This window comes from Alosa pseudoharengus, unplaced genomic scaffold, assembly GCF_046254945.1.
Source record: "Alosa pseudoharengus isolate Yale_2024_CS ecotype anadromous, Long Island Sound unplaced genomic scaffold, YU_APseudo_1.1 YU_APseudo_1.1_scf_1, whole genome shotgun sequence".
Lineage (NCBI taxonomy): Eukaryota > Metazoa > Chordata > Actinopteri > Clupeiformes > Clupeidae > Alosa > Alosa pseudoharengus.
In genome coordinates this window covers 50,681,877-50,701,913 of record NW_027468564.1, presented here as the reverse complement: position 1 = coordinate 50,701,913, position 20,037 = coordinate 50,681,877, and the positions used below count along the sequence as shown (strand labels likewise).

The window sequence follows — 20,037 nt, the reverse complement described above, 5'->3', positions numbered from 1 at the left end:
ACTGTATCAAGAGGTGCCCTCACCTGCAGATCTAGAAAATACACGATGCAATGAAATTATGTGGACAAACTGCATTAAAATGATTAAAATGCATTACACTTCCGTAAAATGTTACCTGTAACAGAGATGTTGACTCCAGTTGATCCAGAGTAATTCTGTCCTCGTCCGGTTGTTAACCTGAAGGTATATTCTCCAGAGTGACTCTCTCTGATGTCTTTCAGTCTCAGGGTACAACTATTTTCTTTTTCACCAGCATGACGATGCATAGATATTTGGTTGTGAAACCAAACCATGTTGCTGATACGGTCATCTCTTGGATACAAGTAAGTGCATGGAATGTCCACTGATGAGCCTATTAATACACAGATATTCTCATCGGAGTAGGTCACACCCCGGCACTCTTTATCTGGGACACCTATAATCACACAGCACCAAAACCCACATCAATGACAAAAGATACAGACTGAATGCACACATATTATTGTTTGTTAGATATTGACAACATTTTGAATTAAACTTTTTGAATGTCATTCCTGCTGTCTGACTCTTTCTGGTAGAACTGAAGATGTTCTAATGTAAGACCCTGTAGGTGAATGTCATGAGAGTCTTTGTGATAAGAACTGAAAATAAGTTCAAATGTAAATCACTGAAGGTGAGCTGTACTCACACACTGCTGGGGAGCGTAGAGCTTCATGACCTTTCACTGCACAGGAGTAACTGGCCACTGCTGGGACTAGTATGGAGGCTGTGGTTCTGTCTTGTAGAATCTGTCCAGTCTTGTACCAGACATACTGAAGTTCAGGGTGCAAACTGCAGGAGGTGCTGCAGGTCACTTCAGTCTGATTCTGTTTGTGTGCAGCCGCTTCCTCTACTGTCAGATCTATTCATGGTCAGGCATGAGTGAGATATAGGAAATTGACCACATTAAGTTATCAACCAGAAATACTGATAAAATGACAATGATTTTGAACCCTGTAATTACCTGTAACAGACACTGTAATCCCATGTTTGCTTGTCATCCAAGTCAAGTGTAAGACTGTATAAAAGCGAAACTGATAAACACCAGAGTCTCCATCTGAAAGTGTGTCTATGTTCAGACTGCAGTCAGGATAATTAGAGTGACTGTGTTTTATGACTCTACCACTCTTCTCTTCATACCACTGTCCTCCCAGATACGCCCCTTCATTAGAATACTGGTATGTGCAGGGCAGGACCACTGATGCTCCTTTAAGACCACAGACATGTGTAGAGGAGTAGGCCACATTCCATTCACACTGCACAGCTGAAACACAACCAAAACAAATACCATCGAGATGAAAACAATATGCACAACACACACAATCAAACTGAACTTGACTGGATTTTATTAATTCAACAGGAAGCAAAAAATATACAATATATTTCCTGTATAAATCACAAATGCATACACATACGTGTGTATATATATATATATATATATATATATACACGTATATAAAGTAATAAAGTATCTATCTATCTATCTATCTATATATATATATATATATATATATATATATATATATATATATATATATATCATTTGGAAATCGACTGTATGTAACTCTGCATCATACCTGTTAGACCCAGGAGAAAATGCACCAAAAATACCTTCATGCCTTTTAAAAGCATATCTTGTTCTGTCTGCAATCATAAAAAAGTATAATCCAGTCAACCATTATGATGTTATTTTGCTGGTGCAAAATTTGCAAGATTTGCAAGAATAGAAAAGGCAATTTAGCAATAAATGATGAGTTGAAGACTCTCATTGAATGTTGTGCCATTAACTGGTTCCTCCATGGGTAAGTGAACTGACAGTCTTATTAGATGTCATACCACAAGTAGAAGAAAGAACTAACAGAAATGAGGTGGCCTTGTCAGTTCTGCAAAACACCATGTCAAAAATACATCATATCACATCACACCACAGACAACATGAAAGTTTTAATCACAACGATGTTGTATTTCAGCTACAGCTGCTTTAGATAAAGTGCAGGTACACTATGACCTACCTACAGAGAGAAAGTGCAGGTACACTATGACCTACCTACAGAGAGAAAGTACAGGTACACTATGACCTACCTACAGAGAGAAAGGTGCAGGGACACTATGACCTAACTACAGAGAGAAAGACAGACACAGGAAAAGTGCAAGTTGGTGGTTCTGGCCTTGCAAAGTGCAGTGCTATGTGCAATGTCAACATGTAGTGTTTTGTTTATGATTACACAGTATGTTTATTAATTTAGCAGACACTTTTATCTAAAGGAACTTCATACTACATGGTGACATAACTTAATCAAATGAACCAAAAGTCTTCTTTTTTCACAGTAATGTAAAATGTGAGTGTAAAATGCTACGTTAATGGGGAGTTAGTGCACTGCACAGTAAATTTAAATCCTACACAGGGACTTTACGCTAGAACTTCCTGTTTAAGAAACTAGTTAATTGGCCAAACAGAGATCAAATATTTTCATGACTTGTAACTTTCCAAGACTATGCCTACATGTTCTGACAGATAATGCAGTACTTGTAGAATACTTGCAGAGTACAGAACCAATACTGTATCTAATATGATGCTCTTGTGGAAGAAAAGCTACTGTATGTATTTTGAGCTAAAATGTTGATCTGACTGTAATCTAACCATACCCTGGAAATCCAGAGTTCTCGTGAGAACACAATGGAATTGTCTCTGCGAGACACTCTGGCAAAGAGCAATGATGCACGTTACTTTTACCCCAACATTCCGGGAAACCAACTAAACTGATGAAGACAGCGCTGCAATGTTGGAGGACAGTACACATTGGTCATAGTGTTATCCGATTGCGTCGAAGTCCGGAATAATTCAGAGTAAACATGGTTTAGTGTTATCCAATTGTGTGCAGTGAGATTTTTAAATGCATGCTTGTTGCCGCCCCTCGAGTTGGGCCATTACATTGTTCTTTGCCAGACCCTTAAAGGAGAAGTTCGGTGTGAAATTGACCTTAGCTGTACTGAAAGCTAAGGTCTAAAACGGCGTAATTTGGAATGCTAGGGGGTGGGCGAAGGTGCCTATTGGACACATGTGAGTACTCGGCAACATCTTTCAGTACAGCTAAGGTCAATTTCACACCGAACTTCTCCTTTAATATTTCTAGATTATCAGGTCTGGATTTTCCAGGCTAATCTAACCAAGCACCAGCTCGCAAATTGCTGTATGAGGTTGTGCATAAATAAAGTTAGCTAATTCAAGGAGGATAATAGTGTCAGTATTAATACCATCATCTCTGTGTCTAATACCTTGTTTCCTTGTACCCTAATTCTTTCCTAGTCAAGGAGGATAATAGTGTCAGTATTAATACCATCATCTCTGTGTCCAATACCTTGTTTCTGAATTGCGGTGAGAGTAGACTCCCCCTGGGTAGGACAACTAGTTCATTACACGTTAACCCCAGTACCAGATGGGTGACTGACACAATGCACATGAAATGTCTCGTCCAAGGGCACAATGCACAACATTGAGTGACTCTGGGATTTGAATTGGTATCCCTCCTACACAGACTGCATAATAACAGAGAAATACAGACCACAAGGGCAACTCCTACTCACTCTGGACCCAAGTCTGTCTCGTGTTATGGCTTCATTTAAAAACCTCACAGAATTTTAAAGTTTCTGGAATCATTACTCACTCTCTGCATTCTGACTGAGAACCAGAACCTACCCTCCTAGGTGCTCTTCAAGACATCAAACATTGCTCTTACAATGTTATGCACTACATATAAAGATGTATGCAATGGAAACAGTAACTGTATAGTTGCAAGACTGTAAGATCATACCATCATCTCACCGTGAGTATGGTCTTCATTCCAGCTATGGATGTTTGGTTAAGTAAATAAATCCACAAAGCATGCAGCATGAACTGTCTTCTGTCAGTGTACAGGCTGAGTGAAGTACATGTTCTCAAAATAAACATCTTCTTAAAATAAACAGTTGAGTCTTCTGCTATTTCACTTCCTTGGCACCTTCTCGTTCTTCCTCATCTTCCTGTCAAGAGGTGCACAGTACGAGTCTCAGTCATGTTAGGGGAGAGCGGCTGGTAAACTTTGACTGTCTTTAATTTCTCATGTTGGCTGTATCTATTGTTGGCTCTATGTTAGTTTTGTCCACAGCTTAACACCTTAGACCAAGAATGCTTTCGTGTTGTGTTTCTGATACTCTGGATGTACATGTGTATCAATGGTGTAATTGTACAACTTATATTTGGTATTGCACCTTAATAGGTCATTTTAGTCATTAGACACATTTTATTGGCAAAACATGGTCATTAGATACCATGCCTGACATTTACCTGATAACTTGCACAGTTTTTAAACAGTAAACAGTGGTTTTTATTTAAAGGATAAATCCGGCGATTTTTCACATAGATCTCCATTTCTTCAGCTACCGCACTACACTCTGGGGGCATGAACATAGAGGTTGACAAACATGCCCCCAGAGTGTAGCGCTGTAGCTGCCTGATTGGGCCTCATTCACCAATATCTTCCTAAGAATTGTCTTAACCCGTTTAATCCCCCTCTTCAAGACTTGTGTGTTTGATGCCAGACAGGCTCATATGGTAATGCTGTTGTATATGCATTTAGAACCTTACTTAATCCACTGGTAAAATTAATCAAATTTAGCAATATAGTGGACATCACACCGCTCTGACACTAGATTAGGCCAATAACTGAGGTCAGAGCAGGCTATATGCTCCTTAGGTTTATATGTAATAGAACCATGAACAGGGGTCCTGTGTTCCCCAGTTCAAGCATTGTATGTTTCCAGGGTCCTCCAGCTTTATAAAGCACATAATAGGTACCTGAATGAGCATAGGTTCCAGGATACATAGGACACTGGGAACATAGGGCCTTATGAATATAAGGCCTTTGGAGCATAGGGGTAACATAGGTTCACTTCATTTAGTGACCTTAACAATACCAATCCATGGTCCAATGGAAAGTCAATTAATGGCATTGGAAGTATGGCAGTAGACTTGCAGGACAATCTGTTGTGTAATTAATTAATTCATTAATTAATTAAATAATGAATTATACAATTAAATAATACAATAATAAACAAACAGACAAACAACATCACTTTTTGTAACATTTGTGGTTGCTGTTGTATTGTAGGGTGGTGTTGTTTACACTATAGTCATAATAGTGTGATATAATGCCTTTTCTATGTAAAAATTGGCACACTTATAATCAGGGTTCTAAATTAACTTTTTTGATCACCAGCCAATGTGGCTGGTAACTTTCTAAAGTTACTAGCCAATCAGAATTTCTACTAGCCATTTTTTTCCTGTGAAAATAAGAGAATTATGAGTTTATGAGATGAGTGTCACTGAATGCATTTGATCATTTTATTAACATTGTTGGCATGCATGAATACATATCACAAAATATACACAGAAAGTGCAAACACTTCATTTCATGTTTAGGATCTCTATCTATCTATCTATCTATCTATCTATCTATCTATCTATCTACTGTATCTATCTATTTCTCTGTCAATATCCTCATCCCCTGCTTCATTCCTCTTCTCGACCCCCAACCACAGACCCCACACTCTCAAAAATAGGGGTACGGTTGGGGTACATTTTTGTTCTTTTAGGTACAACTTTTGACCCTGTACCTTACAGGGAACAAAATTGAGCCCCTAAAGTACTAATATGTACCGTTCCTGGATCATTAATGTACCTTTTCGCAAAGGGACCATATTTGTACCTAAGGGTACAAAAAGTACATGGCCTGTCACTCAAAAGTTGTTGGGGGAGGAGATTCGGGACGGGAGCAACCGTTATTTTCCCCCTCAACTTTGTTCATCTCACTCACCAAGAAATGGAGCAACTTTCAGTGAGGAGCTTGGTGTGAGAAAACACATGTGCAGGATGGAATAATCTTTGTGGAAGAGGAGGCAAAGCTATTCAGAGGTAAGGTGTAGTTGCAATTTATCAAAATTTGGTTTGTACATTGTAAATAGCCTACTGTTACAGTAATGGAGTCAGATTGTTGGCTTAAACAGCACTTAAATAGCACTGTTAGCCATACATACTTGCTAACTTCCCTGAAAGGCTGGTTTAATATCAACGGTAGTGCAGGTGAAAGAAGCCTGGTAAGTGCATACATGCAGTAAGCATGATCACTCTCAACACTGTCATTTTGTTTAGGTGAAAATTAATTAGTTGAGTTGCCTATGTTCACCTGGGGCCTCATTACAGAAAGAATCCTAACTGCTCATCCTAACTTAAGTTAGGATAGGATTTCAGAGTTAGGAAGTTTCTGTAATGAGGCCCCAGAACATCCTGGTTGTCATTGCTTATCTAGTTAGAAGCTAGAGGGAGCAACTCTAATCTAACGTTAATCCTTCTCACAGATACCCACCAAGGCAGAACATGGCCACTTGGAAGTAAGCTTACCTTTCCTAAAGGATCTAATGGCTACGTAAGTTACCCAACTTGGTGTTTTTTTTTGTAATGGTATTTTTCTTATTGATGTTAAATACATATAGAAAAGTATTGCATAATAAATTATGCAAATTATAATAATACAGACAACTTTTAGATTTTTTTTTTGTCCAATAGCAATTTATATATTGTTAAGATTATCTTTGTGCTATTTCATTGTTGTGTCATTTTGTTTAATTATATTATTCTATTGCATGGCATTTGTCTCTCAAACACATAGTGGAGCAGGCAGCTTTTGTTCATGAAGATACGGTGAAAAGGAGTAAGGAGAAGTTTGGGAGAGTCAGCCGGTCCATGGAACTTGTAATGACTCAACGCTGATCTATGCCAGGTGAGCAGATTCATATAGTTACATACATGTATTAGACAAGGTATTTTACACAATCTGTCTGAGGCTATTTATTTGTGTGGTTGAAAAAAATCTTATTCTGAGGTTTGTGTTTGCATTTTGCTTCCAACAGATGTAAAACCCCTGCTGTCATTGGTGAGGCTACCACTGCTATTGAAAATATGTGAACGTCCTGTAGATCAAGTAAGGTTCCAGTCTAAGTCAAAGTGGATATATGCAGAGGAACAGAAGTTGAAGAGGGGGAAAACAGCAGCCTCTACTGCTGTTGACCTTTACTTAGCACACTCTCCTGAAGAATATGTTGGATTTCTGCCAGTTTTTGAAATTGAACTTTGGTGCCTTTTGAGACTCTTGCCTTTTTAGTGGCTCGCCTCATGATTGGAAGGATTGGAGTGTGTTTTCTGATTGATTGATTTATTGGTGAGGTAATGAACATTGTAACAATATATTGTACATTTTTACAGGCTTGCTAATATTTCCCAAAGGCTTGCACATTGTTTTCTGAGATACTACTCTAAAATGTCGCTATATGACTCATTACATCACACATATCGTTCACTCAATTCTATGGTGTATGCACTGTGAATGAGATCTAAGATCATAGCTACTAAGTTACTGCAAGGACTTTGTTAATTTTGCAACGTGTAATGGTTATGGCAAGCAGATACTGTATTTTCATCACTGTCACATACACGAGTATTAACATGAACTTGAAAGCATACAAGGTTTGTTGGAGTAATTACTAGCTCAAATATTGGTATTTTATAGATCATATAAAGGTGTTATTAGTGCTATCGTGCAAATTAATATATTTTTTTCCTTCTGCGTATAAACACAATGTGGCTATTCAGGCAAAATATTGTAAACCAAAGTGTTTTATTATTTACACTTACATTAAGAGTCATAACATGTTTTACGTGAATATGTATATTGATATGGATATAAGATATTTTGATGTTTTGATATGAATGTGTTTTTAATATGAACATGTTAACATTTATTGTACCTGTATTCATGTGAAGTATTGTGTGTAATATCCCCCCAGAATAAACATTTAAATGTACTTATTGGTTGTGCATATATTTTAGTTATACCACCTTAAATTTTCACTGGGGTTGTACCCTTGAAGTACAGAATAGTACCTTTTAAGGGTACTATGTGATAATGATATATACAGGTACATTTTAGTCATTGCAGGTACACAAGTGTACCTTGATGGGTACAGATGGCTAGGGTACACAAATGTACCTGCATTCATAGGTACAGTATTGTACTTCAAAAGGGTACTGCCCCAGCGACAAGCATTTGTACCGACTTAGGTACACACTGGTACTTCCATTTCTTAGAGTGCAGTCTGTCCTAACCACCGCCGCATTTAGTTTAATCTTAACTTAATAAAAAGGAGATATAAATTATCATCAACAATGACAAGCCAGCTTGAAGCTGTCACTCATTTTCTCTCCCTCTTGTGTGTGCTCAGATGCGTTCCCAATTACTGTAAATGCATAGGGACTACGTACGTACGTTCAAGTTCTTTATAGAGAGGACCCGAAAAGTATCGTCTTTTTGTAGCATGCTGTTGGTGCATGTTGACATTACTTTCTCTAACAAGAGTGAAAAACAGTTTGCACTTCAGCTACTATTTATTGGCTAAATGTTGGTGCCTGCGTCATTCCACGAAATCGGTGCCTTTTCAACTTTAAAAATGTGAAAAATATAATTGTTTTAAACTGATTTTTTTTTTTTTACCATTCACTTATTACATAGAATATTGTAGGATAGTAACAGGACTGATGGTAACAGGACTGATGATTTCATGCTAAATTGCTCATTTCTAGCTAACAGGTCAAGGTTAGGAAGGCACATGGTATGTAATCTGAAAGGTTATTACTTCTAGATATTGGTAATATCAGTATTGCTAAATAATTGTTTATATATACACTTTAAAAAATGGTAACAGGACTGATGTTGTATGCTTGCCCCTCTCTCACAACCCTGATAAAACATGAAAAATAGGACATTTAAGAAGAGAGAAAGTTACCCTTTCTTACACTGTGGAATCTGCTTCTTCTAAATGATGTCACTTCCTTGAAATTATGTCACTTCTAGTTTGTACCATTATTTTATAGGGGGATTTGGTGAAAGTAACAGGACTGAGATGAAATTAAGGGACAATGATAAATTACTTATATTTTCTAAGAAAACATATCTATTTATGTCAAAATCATTACTTAACAATGAGATTTCACTTAAGACAATATAAAACTGTGAAAATTGTATCATTTTACCAACATTTTACAACTGAGAAGTGCTGTTGAAAAAGAAAAAACATAGCGTGGGACAGGCCAAAATCAACCAAAATCCTTAACCATAGAATATATTTATGTGATTTTAATCATTTTAACTTGTATTTTATTGGGTTTACTTGGTCTTATATTGATGCATATGATCTATAGTAACATTAAGTTTTTTAAATTACACATTTATTTGTTGTTAAAGCAACTTTAGAACTGATTATGTGTTGTGGGACTCAAAAGGCACCGATTCGGTGGAATGCCCACTGATCAGGCAACTTTTTAAAACTGATAATTTTCGCCTATACAAGCTCCTAGTCCTCACGTTCCTCTCCATCTTCAGCTAACTCCATAGAGAATAAAATAAACGATCTAGCTGTTTCAGGTTTTGCGGCCTCCGCTACGACATCAGCCTCCCACAAAGGAAATAGGTTCACAATGCATTAATTGCGTTAATATTTCGAAACGTGTTATGTATTTGTGTTATGTACATGTCACATGTGTTATGTACATTTTACTTTAATTTACTGGCTAACTCCCTCCTCTTTCAGTCTATGCTCCCTGCTCTGGCTCCGTTCGTTCTTCTAATTCCTTGAGTTTTCTGGTAGAATCTAGACGCTCCGTTCGTTTCAGTCTGTCATCACGTGCATTACGGCACAGTGGTCATGGGAAATGTAGGAAGTACTGCCAGGGAGATATATGACCACAATATGCCAAGAACACAACCTTATGTATCATGCACGTAATGCCTCATGCATCAGCGGCCAAACTGGCTAGTGAGTTTTTATTAACACCCGCCAAAATGAATTTTAACCCGCATTTGGCGGGTTGGCGGGTGTTAATTTAGAACCCTGCTTATAATATAATAGAGAATTGCAGAGGCAATGTTGAGTATTGTATTGTGATGCAAAATTAAAAGTAAAGAACAGGCCCCAGCCATGGCGCAACTGGCTGGGGCACCTGCACCGTACGCCGGCGACCCGGGTTCGATTCCCGCCCCGTGGTCCTTTCCGTATCCCACCCCGACTCTCTCTCCCACTCACTTCCTGTCATTCTCTACTATCCTGTCAATTAAAAAGCATAAAAAAAAGGCCAAAAAAAAAAAAAAGAAAAAGTAAAGAACAGACCTTGGACAATGTCCCCTTATCATCTCTGACTGGAATTTATTGAAAATTAGATGATTGCACAATGAAATGTGTGAAAATCCCTAAAATCGGACTATGTTGTCTCGGTCACAATTGTGACCAAGCATAAAACACTCCTTTTCACCCACTTTTTCAGGAAAATGTAAAAAAATAGTAATTGATTACTTCAAAGGGTTACTCAGGACACATGATTTTGATATATTCAAGTGTGGGAAAAATTTGGGATTAAACGGGTTAACTGTGTTCATAAGAAAGTTATACGAAAAGTCTTAAGCAGATTTACGAAGGTGTCCTTAAAACTCGTTCGCAGTTTCATTCTTATCATGCTGAATCCCATTCCTTCTAAAGTTGACAGGGCGTGTCAATTGTTCTTAATTAACATAGGTAAACACCCTGTCAATCCCCATAAAAGGGTATGATACTGCAGGGCCATGTGCACACAAATTGACGCAGAGGCACCTGCTTTCATTTGTACTGTATATTAAACACTACATGAGCAAGACAATTTGATTACCCTATATGACACATGCTTTGAAGTGAAAGCACTGCAGGAATTGAATAGTAAATGAGTTTTTATATTTAGTAGTTAGTATAAAAAGTGAAAAGGTGTTATTTGCTGTGTTTATATATTTTAAAATACCTTAATGCTTTGTAAAATAGTGGAATTATTTTTTTTGAAAATAATTATATTTTTTTATTCAAAAATATAATAAATGATAACATATATAGTTGTCATTTAAATTCCATTATGTTTTACATCTGCAGATACTGTATGATGAAAATGCAATAGCCATTTATTTTGCACAAACAAGTCAATTCCCAAATGTACGTAAGAGTGCTCTTGAGTGTTCGTAGATTCTCTTCTTACCTACAGTAAGAACAAGAAAACATTGGTGAATACCTAGCCTGGCTTAATTGCCTTCCTACGTACTTCCGCTCGATTTTCATCTCCCTCCACCACTCCGTCTGGGATTTCGGCCATTGGCCGCGTTCGCAGCGGTAGATTCGACTCCGCGCCAATCAGCGAGCAGGAGGCGGGAGTTGTGAGAGACGACGTCGAGATTCTGCGCTGTGTTTGAATTGTAGTCCTCGAGGAGTTTGGCAATGGCATAAGTTAATGAAGCAATTCAGTCCGTGCTGGCTACGCTTCCAAATATTCAGGAACTGAACTCCGAACAAAAAGAGTGTTTAACACATTTTATTTCGGGCAAAGATGTCGTGGCCCTACTCCCTATGGGATTTGGGAAACGTTTGATTTGTATCGCGCAGTAGCCTCGATATTAAATTACAGCATGTGCGGCAGACCCGGTATGAATGAAGCGGCGTGTTTTCAATGATCACATCTAGCTTTGACAATTGTGATGATATTGTATCGCCGAGGCTATTTGCCCCAGTGTTGGGCTTTCTGTGTTCCCGGCGTGTGCGTGTGTGTGCGCGAGTGTTTGTGTCTCCCTCTCCCTCCTGTGTCATGGAATGTGTCAATGAGTTCTGATGTGTTTTGATTGGGGGGAGGTGTCCGGGAGGGAATATTTAGGTGTATGGATAGGTTAGCGATTGCTAAAGGGAGGGAATAGAATAGGGGGTTCTAAGACGTCTAAATTTAGTCAGAGTAGAAGTGGATTACGTGCGACTGAGTTGTGTTGCGTTGTGTTGTTGGCCGATGAGTGTGAATGACGAGTGATTGAGACCGTGATTTATCAGCGATCATTTTGTTGTTTTGTAGTGGACACCTCCTGTTGCCCGTGCACTAGCCTGTACATCTATAGGAAATAAACTACCGGAGTTTTGGAACGATATATCAGCCTCCCCGTCTCCTAACTTCTCATCGGCGTTACAATATGTTATCTTCAACCTTACTGTTGAATAGTTATTTGCTATTCTTCCACTAACTCTTACATTTGTATCGCAAAGCTGGCATGGTCATTTACATCCATCTTGTTCGCTTTGGTGGGGAATGATAATTGTTGTGGGCAATTTCTGAGTGTTGTAGTGTAGCTTACTTCACGATCGAGCTGGCGCATAACATACGTCACGGCCAAACTTTAGCGATTGGGTGAAATCAGATCCAATCGTTTTAAACTTCTACAGAGTCCACGCATCCAGCTTGCAAACGTTCGTCAATAGCCGAGATCCCAGACCCTTGTAGAAGCGAAGCTTACCAAGGGGATGGCAAATTGCCAGGCTAGTGAATACCATAATCTTCGTAAAAACTGCGTAAGTGGGTTTTAAGAACACATTTCTTCATAAGAATGGTTGGAGAATGAGGCCCATTGTTATTAAGTGCGGATGAGTGGTATTAGCAAAGTCCTTTTAGGCAAGTTCCCCAGTTATGTATTAACAGGGAAGGTAACGATCTCTTGTGAAAAACGTGAACTTGAAGAAGTGAAAATTGAACAACTTGAAGCTAGCCTACATCTGTAAGTGTGAACATGCATAACAAAATATGGGAACAAAAACGTGCATTACGAATATAATCAGTGGGAGCCCTGCAACAAGAAGCTTCCATCTGGGGGTGATGGAAGATAGTGACACCCTCAGTGTGTTTGAAATGTCCAGTCGATTGCGCAATTTGGTCTTAGTTGCAGTCATTGCCGAAAACCCGGCCTCGCATATATACGTGGTGGGAAACGTTTTCAGCGCTTTAACGGCTATCTCGGGATATTCTGCTTTGGTTTTGATCCAAAAACCCGCCAGAGAGGTTTCCTTATACACACTCAAGGGCGTTGTAGTGGGGGGACAAGTGGGAATAAATTACCCGGGCCCCATGTGGGGGGAGGGCCCCTAAGGAGTTGAATTTTATTTTCCTTAATAATAAATAATTTCGTTAATTTAAAGATCTTAATAAATGTTATTAATATTAACTAATATAGATGCAAATATTTCGGGTAAATGCATCAGTTGATTGATGTATTAAATTGTGTCCAAGCCAACATTGTTTGAGGGCAGGCACCCTCTCCCTTGCACGAAATGGTTCAGTCCGCCTTCCCCTGCTAGGCGCATTTTTGAAGTAACGTTCATTCTGCCGAAGCGGCAATGGAGACGGTCATGGTGTGAAGATGTCTAAGTTTAAGAAAGCTAAATCCGGTTTCCAGAAAAGAAAAGAGAGACAAGAAAGGGAGAAAAAAGAAATGAGGGAAAACAAGTGTTAACAGCCTTCTTTCCCAAGAAAGGTGAGCCCAATGTGAAAGCAATAGTCTAATGAAATTAACTCCTGAAGGTTACAAAACACTTCAATACCACCGCGAATCCGCCATTATCAGTGCTAAAACAGCATTAACACAAAATTAGAAATAACATGATGCCTGATTTATAGCCTACCACAACATTTCAATAGCCTACTAATTCGAAAATTATTATGAGCTAATAGCTTAACTTAGTAGGCTCAATGTTATATAGGTTCATGAGGAAAGGCTGTCAAATTAGTAGCAAAGCTAACTTGTGAAACGCATCACACTCAGTTAGCTATAGATAGCTGTTCTCTCAGCCAAAAGTGTTCAATTTGTATAGATAGCTGTCCTCTCAGCCAAAAGTGTTTTCATTCATTTCATGTTCTAGCTTTTAAACATTCTTCAAATAAAACAGAAATTCAGTGAAGTCTTGGGTAATAAGATTATTTTCTGTTATACAGTACATATAAGAGTTGTTAGATTAATTCAATGTGTGATTAGATAGTTAGTTGTGAACCTCATGCTTCATGCTTACAGCCGGTGGTTGGTTGGTTGGGGGGGCCCATGGCCACCACTTGTGCATAGGGCCCAGAATTTGGTGCTACGCCCCTGTGCACACTCTTAAGACCACCGTCATTTGCAATTTCGATCAACTGCTCTTCCTCCTGCGCTGACAAGTTAGGACTATTCGGGATATTGACAAATGGGTTGCGGACCCACTCATTGGTTTGCCGTGGATCTTTGGAAGATGGGAAGTAACGCTCAAACTCATTTGAAAGCGCAACAAGGTGATCGCGCACCAGCTGCGAGAGAAAGGGCCCTGCCTCAGTCTCTCCCAAAAACCCCACTACTGTTTGGAACATATGAAATACACCCCGGTCCACTCATCGTCCCCACAAATCAAGCTTGGCTTTAAATGCAGCGACTTTATCTGCCAGTTTAAAGACAGTCGTCATTCTCCCCTGGAGTGACAGGTTGAGGTCATTAAGCAACCCGAATATGTCACACAGGTAAGCGAGTTTTGACATCCAGTCCTCATAACTAAAATGTGCAGCTAACAGTGACTTTTTTTCTGTAAGAAATCTCTGCAGCGGCTCTCGCAACTCAAACACTCTGGCCAGTGACCTGCTAAAGATGCTTGTTTTTTTGTTGCTCATTCTAGCAGTTTAGCTAACTTTGTGTGACACTGCCGTTCACCAAGAACTGATCAAGTGAAGTGAGCTGAGCTGACCTGAGGCTGCGCAGCGCTGAAGGCAATACTGTATGTAAAAGTGTTGAAGGCGGGACAGACAGACGTAAGAAAATAGACCTTGCAAAATGCAAACATGCGTGCAATCAAACAACTGCATATAGGCCTATACCATGTAAAAACGTGACATTATTGCAAATTAAATTTAGTTTAGTTTGCATGCATTTTTTTTAAACTCATGTCGTAGGCTACGGCCCGGTTAGGAATGTCCTGCGGCCTGGTACCGGGCCGCGGCCCGGTGGTTGGGGACCGCTGGCCTATACTATGTGATAACGGGCTGCTTATCTGCAAGCTATCTGTCTGATTATTTAGGCTAAACGTGGCAAACTCAGCCTGGCTTTATGAAGATTTTAATTAATTTCATAAAACTTGATGACGATGATCGTTCGTTTGTCACAAACTCACCTTTTCCGACAACGTTGAGTCGTACGACAACCGCGAAAATCTCCTTCTAGGGCCGCTTATGCAGGCTCAGCTCAGCTCAGGTGCTGGTCGCGTGCAGCGCTGCAGCCACGTAAACAGAGTTTGCCCTTCCCCTACTGACTTTCACTTTCGGTGCCCGAATGGAAGTGAATGAGGCTTTGTGATTTTTTTTATCTAGTCCTACGTGAAATTCTGCATCCATTGTGCGATTTATTTATTTATTTTCCCTATTGGAAGGGCAACATGAGTCAAGAAGGGAATATGGGCAGTTGCCCGGGCAACCTGAGCAACCGCCCTGTGCACGTCCCTGCTTTGGGCAGTTATCGGACAGCTATTTTGGACACACTGCGCGTGTGCAAGGCTTCACCCCCTTCATAAAGCAGATCATAGCTGCACAATGCCAAATTATGATAGAAAATCCTTCATTTGGAAACTTTAAAGACATTTAGCACTGATAATAAGACTAATCAATGTTGAAAAAGAATTTGCACAGCCTGTAGATGTTTGCTATGCTCTGATGCTCTGGGTATTTCAACTCTGCTGTTTCCCAGGCCTGTCAGGGTTTGTGGACTGCACTGTAGATTACACCATCATCGTCAGCTCTGGAAACACACAGCAGTACACAGTCAGAGGAATACGGCCGGATTATGATAGAAACGAGAGACACAGGGCCACCTCTGCTAAGCTAAGCATGTCAACATGACTTCCAACATTATACTTGTCTGTACAACTGGTGTTCAGACAGTCCTAATCATGAGCACCTAAACAAGGCCTGCATAGCCTGTCGATTAGGCAGCAAGATTTGTTGTAATGAGCAGAAATGCCCACCTGGTGGCAGCACTCCCTGTGAGGAGCTGAACTGAAGTGTAGACAACAATGTTGTCCAGTGTGGATGTTCGTGGCATGTTAACAGTGGAGTATAGAGGCACTTCCTGTGTTTTGGGGAGATTGATCTGAACACTGGCATACTGAACGTCGTCTGGATCACATGAGGTCACTCTCTGTGTGGGGTCAGAGGTCGTGGCTCTTGCTATGATGGCGCTGTACACAACACTCAAGTCATTCTGATCAGAAAATAAATGATTACATAATTACATTATTATCAGTGATGCAGGGGATCTAGACTCCCAGGGATATTTAAACTGACAGATGTGTTCTATGTGGAGATAGAGGTACGATCACAACAGTTAAGCTCCAACTTCCTCACCTGTATGTTTGTGGGTCTTCTGTCTGTAGTACGTTCAGAATTCTTCTTACTGATTTGTAGGCAGGACAGTCATATGCATGTTTAGTTAATGATACAGTAGTAACATTATGTCATATAGAAATAAGCAATGTACATGTCATGCTTGGATTGGCATTGAATTATCTCTGAGATATTTTTGTTTGGTAAACTTGGTTGCATCACCTCAAGTGCACAATTCCAAGTATCAGCAGGACGGAGAGAATGATGAATGTGGTGACAATGGCTGGCAGGAGGACATCAGCATCTAAAGAGACATTTTCATGAGGGAAATGAAATACATTTTAATGAAGCAAAATGAGTCAACTGTGTTGAGAGATACTTCACAATGGCTAAAAATAGCATTCTAGCATAGACATGTCTGCAGAATTGTAGGAACAACCTCCGAAGACATTTTACTAATTCCACAGACCACATAAACACTAACCTGTTTGGACAGTGACTTCAGTAGAAATCTGAGAGCCTTCTTCATTCTGTGCCTCACAGTAGTAAAGTCCACTGGTATCAGAGGTCACATTGAAGCTGATACTCTCCCCTGTGCCCCTCATAAGAGATTCAGCTCCACTCTTCATATACCAGGTGTAGGTGTGCACTGGTGGGTTGGCATCACTGCTGCAGGTCAGAGTCACTACACTGGCCTCCTCTATTGTACTAGAGGCAGTGATGGACGCAAGGACATTCTTTGGCTTGTCTGTTACGAAATATATCCAGGTTATGGGATTTATGTATATATTTTTTTAATGAATAAAGCAGGCATGGGAAACAGTATAAGAAAAGACGTAGAGTACATGCTTGTCATAGTCACCAGTGTCTGTAATCTGAATCATGTCTGTGTTAAAGGAAAAGTCTGTGATTCTAATTCAGCTAATCCCTCATGATCGTTTAGTTGTCTATTCACATACAGCCCTGGCTCTGTAAAGCCACATATATCTCTTTACATTTATTTGTTACCATTTCGTTGTGGCTTTTGCTGAGAAACAAATAGTTTGCAACACACACTGAACTTGAATCAAACATTCTTTAGAACACAGCTGATAAACCGTCTGCCTTCACTTTTAAATGAAAATCTGTTGCCAATGACAGCGGTCATTATTTCAGAGGTCCTTAGACGAAAATAAGGATCCGTAGAACTTTGGGAAATCCCATTCAAGTCAATGGAGGAGCCGTATAATAAGCAATGTTAATGTAATTCAGTGATTGCAAGCGAAAGACAGCTAACAAAAATACTTTCACCTTTTGAGGCGACGAGTGAATCACTGTACGGACAGGGCTGAAGGGAAAAAAAACGTATTGGACCGAGCCCTAAACAACTCCAGCCAATCAATACAGACTCCTTCAGGGGCGGGTGGGGTATAATTTGACTGGTAGTTAAGCTCCAACATCAACAAACTTTCATCAGAATCACAGACCGCGACTTTAAGTGGGATTGAATTCAGGAATGTTTACTTACATCGGACATCAAGAGAGACAGCTATGGAAGAGAGACTCTCATCTCCTTTTACAGCACAGGAGTAACTGCCTGCATCCTCACTGCTGACTGGGTCTAGATGCAGCTTGTTGTCTCTGGTTGTATGTTTGTAGGTCACAGGCTGTCCATTCTTGTACCAGATGAAGGTGGGGTCGTTACTCAGAGTACAGGTAGTATTACAGGTGAGGGTGACTTTGTCCCCCTCTTTCACTGTATCAAGAGGTGCCCACACCTGCAGATCTACAAAATACACTATGCAATAAAATTATGTACAGTCTGTAGACAATGTAGACTTTAAATTATTAAACTTCATAAAACTTCAGTAAAATGTTACCTGTAACAGAGATGTTGACTCCAGGTAATCCAGAGTAATTCTGTCCTCGTCCTGTTGTAAACCTGAAGGTATATTCTCCAGAGTGACTCTCTCTGATGTGTTCCAGTCTCAGGGTACAACTATTTTCTTTTTCACCAAAATACTTTTCATATTTTTGTTTGTGAAACCAAAACATTTCTTTGATGCGGTCATCTCTTGGATGCAAGTAAGTGCATGGAATGTCCACTGATGAGCCCATTAATACACAGATATTCTCATCAGAGTAGGTCACACCCCAGCACTCTTTATCTGGAACACCTATAATCACACACAGCACCAAAACCCAAAGATACAGGCTGAATGCACATATTATTGTTTGTTAAAAGTCCAGTGATTATGGGAAAAGTGTAGATATTGATCTCTACAGTCAAACCAATTACACTTATTCATTCCTGCTCTCTGCGTCTATCTGGTAGAACTGCAAAGAAGTTCAAGAAGTAAATCACTGGAGGTGATCTGTACTCACACACTGCTGGGGAGTGTAGAGCTTCATGACCTTTCACTGCACAGGAGTAACTGGCCACTTCATAGACTAGTATGGAGGCTGTGGTTTTGCCTGGTAAACGCTGTCCAGTCTTGTACCAGACATACTGAAGTTCAGAGCCCAAACTGCAGGAGGTGCTGCAGGTCACCTCAGTCTGATTCTGCTTCCGTGCAGCAACTTCCTTTACTTTCAGATCTGTTCATGGTCAGACAAGAGTGAGTTATAGAAAGTTGATCACATTAAGAAATTAACCATGAATACCAATACAATGACAATGATTTTGAACCCCTACACATTACCTGTAACAGACACTGTAATCCCAGGTTTGCTTGTCATCCATTTCAAGTGTAAGACTGTATAAAAGCGAAACTGATAAACACCAGAGTCTCCATCTGAAAGTGTGTCTATGTTCAGACTGCAGTCAGGATAATTAGAGTTACTGTGTTTTATGACTCTACCACTCTTCTCTTCATACCACTCTCCTCCCCAATACGTGTCTCCATAAGAATACTGGTATGTGCAGGGGAGGACCACTGATGCTCCTTTAAGACCACAGACATGTGTAGAGGAGTAGGTCACATTCCATTCACACTGCACGGCTGAAACACAACCAAAACAAATGCTGTGGAGATGAGATAAATATGCACTACATTCACAAATAATTAAACTGAACTTGACTGTATTTTGTTTATTCAACCATCAGGAAGCAACGTCTAATAAACAATATATATTTCCACACTTGACACACACATGTGCAGTGCACATACATTCATCAATATATATTTCCTTATCACATGTCCATACATACATTAGTGGTGAATTGAATGTATGCAACTCTGCATCATACCTGTTAGACTCAGGAGAAAATGCACCAAAAACCCTTTCATCTCTTTTAAAAGCAAATCTTGTTCTGCCTGCAATCAGAAAGAGTACAATCCAGTCTGCCATTTGATGTTATCATGTATCATGTTATTCTCAATTTTTTATATCAAAGCATTTCATACTATATTTAATATCAAAGTAGGAGTCCGGTGAGGAAGCTGTGGTATTCTTGTCAGCTAAATATTTGCAAATAAATAACAAATAAATGTTTAAATATATATTTAAACATTTATTTGTTATAATATTTTGAGTACCTTGATCCTTTTTTAACAGTACCTCTGTAGCTCAGTGACTTGTTCCCAGCTTGTGATTGAAACTTGACTAAATGTCTCTGAGGCTTATGTCATACTGATGCAGAGAAATGCTATTTATAGTTATGAGGCACAGTGCAGGTACACCATGACCTACAGAGAAAAAGACAGAAACAGCAAAAGTTCAAGTTGGTGGTTCTGGTTTTG

At 39.5% G+C, this 20,037-nt stretch overlaps 1 long non-coding RNA gene across 1 annotated transcript; it reads left to right on the top strand.

The window, feature by feature from the left end:
* The first annotated feature begins 5,682 nt into the window (after positions 1 to 5,682).
* On the top strand, positions 5,683 to 7,914 carry LOC143109393 (uncharacterized). The gene is made up of 4 exons (XR_012983854.1): positions 5,683 to 5,968; positions 6,412 to 6,479; positions 6,723 to 6,833; positions 6,964 to 7,914. It is a non-coding gene; the product is annotated as an uncharacterized LOC143109393 (long non-coding RNA).
* Positions 7,915 to 20,037: the final 12,123 nt, after the last annotated feature.